The sequence below is a fragment of the Apium graveolens genome, chromosome 7 (assembly GCF_009905375.1).
Source record: "Apium graveolens cultivar Ventura chromosome 7, ASM990537v1, whole genome shotgun sequence".
In the NCBI taxonomy this organism is placed as follows: Eukaryota; Viridiplantae; Streptophyta; class Magnoliopsida; order Apiales; family Apiaceae; genus Apium; species Apium graveolens.
Genome location: NC_133653.1, coordinates 101,034,937 through 101,044,027, shown reverse-complemented (window position 1 = coordinate 101,044,027; position 9,091 = coordinate 101,034,937).

The following is a 9,091-nucleotide window of genomic DNA, read 5'->3' as shown; positions in this document are numbered from 1 at the left end:
GGAATAAAAGAAAAGGGGAATTAAGTTGTTTGATTTTTAAAGAACTATAAGTGATAGTTATGGTCGTAAAGATTTAGTTGTGAATGAATCGTGTACTCGTATGAGTTATAATAGTTTGATTTGAGAAATAATCGAGATTAAAGCGAGTATAAGTTGATTATTGAGTATATAAAGATATAAAGGCTATGAGAAAAGAATGTGTTATGTGCTATGTGCATGTGTGTATAGGCTATACTCGTATAGTTCGAGTCACGAGTACAATCGAGTTATCGTATTGAGTGAACGTTCCGGGAACGTGAGTTGAGAAACTAATTAAGGTTTTGGTTTTGAATTGTAGATTCGAGCGTGAGGGCATTCAGGCTAGGAAAGGGAAAGGTATACTAGGTGGCAGTAGTTCAACCTTCAGGAAAGCGAATTCAGGCAAGTAACTCTACTTACTTGTGTAAATGGTTAAAAGAAGATATTGTTCATGCCATGTAGAGTATTGAACTGTTAAAGTAATATACCCCTATTATCGATTTTTGAGATACCCTGTCATTAATCTTGTGAACTTGTTATTGATAAGCTTATTGATCCAACCCTTGGTAACTCCTGTTTCCTATTTACTTGTTATACCATGAACTGTTATAAACCCTATAAGTACCTTTACGAACCCCTTGTAATGATGCTTCATTCCTTGTTTACCTTATACTCTATTGATCCTTGAAACGGTTTTGATTTCCCTAACTTGAGTACCTTGTTACCATTAATCAAGATCCCTAGAATTGAACTTTGCTTATCCATGATTCATTTCCTTAACTTTGAATTCTTGAAATTGAACTTAAGAATGAGTTTCGACTTGAAAGAGTCCAAATGATTTCATATTCTTGGTAATGATAAAATGAATTTAGTAAACCTATATTTTTCCAACTCAAGGTTTTCCAAACGAATTCCTGATGGATTGGATTGGGACATAAGAGGCTAGTGGGACTAGTCCAGTCATAGTAAGTAAGAGGCTAGCGGGGCTAGTCCAGTTTAAGGCTGAAATTATGCCATTGGAACCTTAAAGACCGGATGGAGGTCGGTACGGGCTGATCACCCGTATTATTATTATGAAATGAAAGATAAAATAGTCCAATCAAGGGTTCCATAATTATTTAAAAAGGAATTGAAATTTCCTACTCAGTAATTGATTCTTTGAAAATGAAAAAGGTTTATATTGCTTTGAAAAAGAGTTGATTGTGATATTATGAAGCTTACAGCTTGTGAACCCTGATTTTGATTCTGTTGATCATATAATTGATTCCCTATAATGAAAAGATTGTCACTTTCCATTTGAAAGATCAGTTGTGATCATGTGAATGGTTTGTGATGAATGTCGGCTTTCACCCTATCTTGCGCCTTGTTCCTTGAAAGCCCAAAGTTTTCTTCATAACCCTTTTTTCATAGCCTAAAAGATAGAAATCTGCCACCTAAAATTGATAAAGTAGAATGTCATGAGATCAGTAAAGTATATTGTGGATTTTATATCGTAGAACTGCTTTTTAGTTACTTGCTGAGTTTTATTCTCATATGTTTTGTTTTAATCCAACCATAGCAGTTAAGCAAGAAGATGGTCAGGCTTAGGCGCACTGCTCGTAAGAGCGTACCTGGTGGTCCCTATCGTGTTGAGGGCTTCCCGTTGCCAGAGCAGGTAGTACAGGTTTTGAGTGAGCAAGCGCTTAGCCGAAGAGTTGTTAAGATACAATGGGCTATCTGTCGGTTCCAAGCCGGGATCGACTATGTACATTTGGTTTTATTTTGGGTTATAAATTAGATTCTATGGTTGGTAGTGGTAATCTTGTCTCACACTTTATCATGTTTGATCTTGTTAGTAGCTAATCGGGGTTTATGCTTATTTAATTCATAGATTAATGGTGTGTGGGTTCTCATTTCCTAACCCCGAGATTAAGGGCGTCACAAGTTGGTATCAGAGCTACAGGATCTAGTCCCTGAGACAAGTTAGGATTAAAAAGGGGTATTTTGGGAATATATAACTATATCACGATAGAGTTCGACTCATATAGAGTTGAGTTAGACTATTAGGTATAGTCTAAGGAAAGTGTATACTAGCTAAAGTGGTGACTAGAGTTAGGGTGTGAGTTAGCTAGAAGCTTTATTTAACCCTAACACTGTTTCTTGGTTGTTTTGTGTTTTCTCTCAGGATCCCAGTAGTGGTAGTGATTCCGATTCAGGGATTAGTTTTACCGGTACCTCAGTGGACCCCATTCCACCCTCTCCAGAGGAGCCTGTGTATGTTAGTTCAGATCCAGAGGAGGATCCATTTGAGAGTAGTGAGATACCTATGCAGATTTCACCCTTGAGGCCAGATTCAGAGACCCCTGCCCCTGAGATGCCTAAGATTGTTCCTGTCAGTGTTAGTGGCAAGTTAGCCCAGGATCGATACTTTGTTTACTTCCGTATTCCTGAGTTGGGAGCTTTGGTGAATAGGCTAGCTCGAGAGACTAGGCAGAGCACTTCAGTTATGGATGATGAGTGGCGAGTCCGGATTAAGATGATGGAGCAGGTTGCCCGGAGGAGATTGGATGAGGGACCATCCACTAGTGATGCTGATGCTGAGGCCCGGAGGCTGCATAAGATCATTCGCTGGATGTTGGTTGTGTTGAGAGAGATTCTGGATGATTAGATGTTAGTATTGATCTGGAGGGACTTTTGGTTGAGCCGTAGTGGTTGTTTTTCAGCGCTGGTAGGCTTTGGGATACTTGGTCAGATGCCGGGATCCCTTTTTCATTTGTTGTATCATATCTCGGAACTTTGTAGTAGTAGTTGTTAGAAGTTAGGGGTAGATAGGGGGATATTTTCCAGTTTTTCCTCTATTATTGTACCTTATTCCTGAATTTGTGATAACCAGACTCTTATTTATGTACCCTTGGTTTTATGAATCCATTATATATCTTGTTTCCTATTGTGCACCCTAAAAATCTGTAAAAACTGTTCTGAATACCATGTTTTCATACAACCGTGTTTAAAATTCCGTAATATCATACCCTGTGCCATGAGAAAATAACATTGATATGAGAATTATATAGTATTAGGATTGCATGTGCAAAATTGGGTAAAGCTTAAAACCCACAAAAGAGATTTCATAATAAATGTTGTTATATATGCCATGCTATCGTATTGCTAAATAATTGTTCAATCAGGTTTGTAAGAAATGGCCAACTCACCAGATCACCAAGAAGAAGAAATTCAAACCCAAGATCCAGAAGTGAATCTAGAAACTACCATGATGAGCAGACTTGATCAGCTTTTGCAACAACTTGTAGCCCCTAAAGTTGGAAACTTCAAACACTTTCAATATGTTCATCCCCCAGAATTCTTAGGTTTACCAGATCCGATAAAAGCACAGCTGTGGTTAAGAGAAATGGAAAAAGCGTTTGAGTTAGCAGAAGTTAAGGATGGCAAGAAAGCTCAGTATGCGAGTTATTACCTTAAGGATGAAGCGAGTTTCTGGTGGGAATCTTCGAAGGCATTGCTGGAAGAAAAAGACTTATCATGGGAGAAGTTTACTGAAATGTTTCCGGATAAATATTTTCCAAGTTATATGCAAGGTCAGTTGGAGATGAAGTTTTTGGACCTTAGACAAGAAGATATGTCGGTAGCGGAGTACGAAGTGAAATTTTCGGAGTTGTCAAGATTCGTACCTGAGTATGTAAATACGGAGGCAAAGAAGGCCAAAAGGTTCCAATAGGGACTTAAGCCATGGATTAGAAGTCAAGTGGCGTTGTTGGAGATCAAGAATTATGCCGCCTTGGTGCAGAAGGCAATGATAGTAGAATGAGATTGTGAAGCTGCGAAAAGAGAAAATGAAGGAAGGAAAAGGAACTTTGAAAGCTCGGAGCAAAAGCAAGGAAGTTCAAAGTTTAGAGGGAAATTTGGTAAGAATGGTGGAGGTTAGAACCAAAAGTTCCAGAAGTTTAAACCCGGTAACGGAGCCCAGAAGAACCGTTTCCAAAAAGCAGGACAACCGAGAAACGATAACAGACCTCAGATTCAAGAATGCAAGGTTTGTGGGAAGAGACACCCGGGAAGATGTAATAAGTTGGACGTGACCTGTTTCAAGTGTAACCAGAAAGGGCATTACTCATCAGAGTGTCCAAATGGAGCAAAAAAGCCTGACTTAGCTTGTTTCAAATGTGAAAAAATGGGTCATATGGCCAGAAACTGCAAGGAGCCTGTTCAAAAGACCAATGTTCTTAGGATTACTGGACCGCCGTCTCTCCCAGCACCGTCAGCTCAACCCAGAGCTAGGACCTTTAATATGACAATGAAAGATGTTGTGCAAGATGTGGACGTGGTGGCAGGTATGGTCGTTATAAACTCAGTAGAAGTAAAAGTATTGATGGATTCTGGAGCTACTAGATCTTTTATTTCTAAAAGTGTTCTTGATAAACTAAATTGTGTTGCGTACCCTCTGGAACCTAATTTGATTATAGAGGTAGCAAATCAAGAGAAAGTTATTGTTAATAAGGTTTGTTCCAGTTGTGATGTGGTTATAGAAGGTCGGCACTTTTCTGTTGACTTAATTCCTTTTAAGTTAGAAGAATTCGAGGTTATATTAGGAATGGATTGGTTTTCAAACCATGAGGCGTAAATAGAGTATAAAAGTAAGAAGGTGAAGTTAAGAACCAAGGATGGTGATGAGGTGATATTCAAAGGGAAAAGACAAGAAAAGAAATTTCTAACGGCTATCGAGACGAGGAAATTATTACGTCAAGGATGCGAAGTTTATTTGGCTCATGTTAAGGACGTGGAAAAAGAATCTGTGAGGATTGAAGATATTCTAGTAGTAAGAGATTTTCCTGATATGTTTCCGGATGAATTTTCTGGACTACCTCCAGATAGAGAAATCGAGTTTACGGTTAATTTGGCTCCTGGAACGGAACCAGTATCAAAAGCTCCCTATCGTATGGCGCCAGTCGAGATGAAGGAATTGACAGCGTAGTTGCAAGAATTGTTGGATAAAGGAGTAATTCGCCCGAGTTTATCCCCGTGGGGTGCACCGGTATTGTTTGTAAAGAAAAAGGATGGAAGTATGAGGTTGTGCATTGATTATCGCGAATTAAATAAGTTGACGATTAAGAATAAGTACCCTTTACCACGAATCGATGACTTGTTTGATCAGTTAAAAGGAGCTTCGTATTTCTCCAAGATTGATTTAAGATCTGGATATCATCAACTAAAGATTAAAGCGGAGGATATACCCAAGACAGCGTTTCGAACGAGATATGGACACTACGAGTTTTTGGTAATGACGTTTATTTTAACGAATGCGCCAGCCGCATTTATGGATCTTATGAACAGAGTGTTTAAGCAATATCTGGACAAGTTTGTTATAGTGTTTATTGATAATATATTGATTTATTCCAAGACGAAAGAAGATCACAAGGAGCATTTGAGGATTTCCTTGGAAATTCTGAGAAAAGAAAGGTTGTATGCTAAATGTTCGAAGTGTGAATTTTGGCTAAAGGAAGTGCAATTTCTTGGTCATGTAGTTAATAAAGAGGGAATCAAAGTAGACCCACCCAAGATAGAAGCTGTAATAAATTGGGAAAGACCCAAGACTCCTATAGAAGTTAGAAGTTTTCTAGGATTAGCCGGATACTATAGAAGGTTTGTACAAGATTTCTCTAAGATGACTGTTACGTTAACTAAGTTGACAAGAAAGAACGAGAAATTTGTGTGGATGGATAAGTGCAAGGAAAGCTTTCAAGAATTAAAGAAGAGGTTGGTAACCGCCCCAGTATTGGTGTTACCCGATGAAAAAGGAGAATTTGTGATATTCAGCGATGTTTCGTATAAAGGACTTGGATGTGTGTTAATGCAACACGGAAAGGTAATAGCATATGCGTCAAGGAAACTCAAGCCGCATGAACAAAAGTATCCCACGCATGATTTGGAATTGGCAGCAATTGTGTTTGCCCTTCAGATTTGGAGACATTATTTATATGGGGAAAAGTGCGAGATCTATACAGATCATAAGAGTTTAAAGTATATTTTCACTCAGAAGGAGTTGAATATGAGACAAAGAAGATGATAAGAATTGATCAAAGATTATGATTGTGCGATAAACTATCATCCTGGAAAGGCAAATGTGGTAGCAGACGCTCCGAGTTGCAAGGAAAGATTGAATATGTTAACATTGTCGGAGGAATTGATCAAGGATTTCGAAAGGATGGAAATAGAAGTGCAGACTCCAGAAATTGGAGGTGAAGCAATATATGCGATGTCATATCAACCTGAAATTTTGGAAAAGATCCGATGTTGTCAAGAGCAAGTGATGAATCGCGAAAGGGATAAGTTATCAGGAGAAGAAATCATAGCTCAAAAGGATGAAAGAGGAATATATCGTGTTAACTCATGTATTTGGATACTAAATATTGTGGAGCTAAAGCACGAGATTTTGCATGAAGCGCATAACTCGAGATTCTCGATCCACCCTGGAAGTACGAAAATATACAAGGATTTAAAAGAGAGTTATTGGTGGCCGAACATGAAAAAGGAAATTACGGAATGGATAAGTAAATGTTATACGTGTCAAAGAGTAAAAGCGGAATATCAGACCAAGTGGATTGCTTCAACCACTGGACATACCAGAATGAAAATGGGAACATATCGTGATGGATTTCATGGTAGGATTACCTAAAACCAAGTCTAATCACGATGCGATTTGGGTAGTAATCGATCGATTGACGAAATCGGCACATTTCTTGCCAATAAATGAAAGGTTTTTGTTAGAAAATTTGTTTAAATTGTACTTGGACGAGATTGTGATGCGTCACGGAGTTCCTGTATCTATCGTGTCTGATAGAGATCCGAGGTGTAACTCGAGATTTTGGCGACAATTTCATGATCATTTGGGAACTAAACTGAAAATGAGTACGGCATATCATCCGCAGACTGACGGACAAAGTGAAAGGACAATACAGAAGATCGAGGATATGTTGCGAACTTGTGCAATAGATTTCAAAGGAAATTGGGACGATCATTTGCCATTGATTGAGTTCTCCTACAACAACAGTTATCACGCAAGCATTGGTATGCCGCCTTATGAAGCGTTGTATGGAAGAAAGTGTAGATCCCCTACATATTGGGACGAAGTGGGTGAGTGCAAATTAATTGGCCCAGAGCTAGTTCAAAAAATAAAAGAAAAGGTGGAAATGATTCGAAAAAGATTAATTGCTGCTCAAGATCGACAAACGAAGTATGCAAATCGAGAACGAAAAGATATGCAATTCAAACCTGGAGACAAAGTCTTGTTAAAGATATCTCCTTGGAAAGGTTTAACCAGATTTGGAAAGAAAGGGAAGTTGAGTGCTAGGTATATTGGACCATTCGAAGTACTGCGACGAGTTGGAAAGGTGGCATATGAATTAGCGCTACCTCCGTAAATGCAACATCTTCACAATGTATTTCATGTATCTCTTCTAAAGAAGTATAATGCGAACCATATGATCGAACTATTGGAAATTCAACCAGATTTGTCTTATGTGGGACAACCAGTTCGAATCTTAGACCGAAAGGAGAGGACACTTAGAAATAAAGTTGTACCTCTAGTTAGAGTGTTGTGGAGAAATCCAATAGTGGAAGAATCAACTTGGGAATTAGAAAGTGAAATAAAAGAAAAGCATCCCCATCTATTTGCTTAGACTAGATTCTGGGGACATAATCCTTTTAAGGAGAGTAGATTGTAACGACTGGGAAATTCGTGACGTAATTAAGTGAATAAAGTATGATTTATGTGATATGATTATAAATTATGTGATTAAGTGATGATTAATTGTCTTTATTGTATATTAGTATCTGGGAGCGTAGATAGATGCGTTTTAATTTAAAGAGTCAGCTTAGGAGTTAAGTTGTGTTGTCGGGTCATCAGGTAGAACGGAACCCGTCCTAAAAAGGGATTAAAGTGTTTAAAATGTGGAATATGTGAAATAAAGTGTTTAAGTAAGTATTGTGTTCTATGACGTGTCGGTTGGTAAAAGGTAATTGAGAAGCGTAATTGAAACGCTGAGCATCGGGCCATCATGCATAACGTAACCCGGTACGCGTAAAGAGGAATAATGATAAAAAGGGAAAATTTTATGATCAGACATGGGTTGTGATGTGTGAATATATGTGCTTGCTTGTTTGTATGCATGAATACGTGATCTGTTAATTTTTAAATGGATTTAAGAGAATTATTTGATTTAAATAAGGTTTATTGAACATTTGCACATTTTTATAAAATTATTCGAGTAAGGTCATGGCGTGGAATTTGTTTTATTATCTTCAAAATAGTCCTAGGGACTTTCTAAAAATGATAGACGGATGTATTTCATGATCGTTGCATTTTAAAATGATTTTATGTAATTAAAATGCTACTTTTAGCATAAACTTGTAAAAATCATATAAAATCAACTGTACGCTCTAAAGTTTATTATGAGTAATGTTTGGAAAGCTAATTTCGAGATCTACATCTTAAAATTGTCAAGCGCAATATTTTTCAACTTTCTGAGAGAGATATATTTAATATTTACATTCGATTTTATTGGAGTAAAAAGAGAAAGGGAATCAAACTAATAATGGGATTAGTAATTTACTAAACTACCCCTGCCCTCTATTATATATATTAGCTCATTTTCTCCCCCTCTCTTTCTTTTCTTTCCCGTGACCCTCTCATCTCTCTCTCTCTCACTCTCTCTCTCTCTCTCTCTCTCTCTCTCTCTCTCTCTCTCGATCACTCTCATCTCTCTCTCGGCTCTCTCCCCATCTCTCTTCTCTCTCTTACATGAAACAACAAAACTTATCCAAACTCAAAGATTTTATCATCCATAGCCTTCATTTTCGATATTCTACTCAAACACCACTTGCATGTAAGTGTTTATGTAAGTTTCATAGTTCCATCTCCTTGGTTGTATTCAAGAAAATGTGATTTCTTTATATATGATCATAAGAGAGTCTAAAGTGATTTTTGTGGTTTAAAACTCAAGAGGAGACCCGTTATGGGCACTCTTAAGTTCGACCACCATCGGCCGTGATCCAAGGAGAGCCGGTGGGATTTTAGGAATAT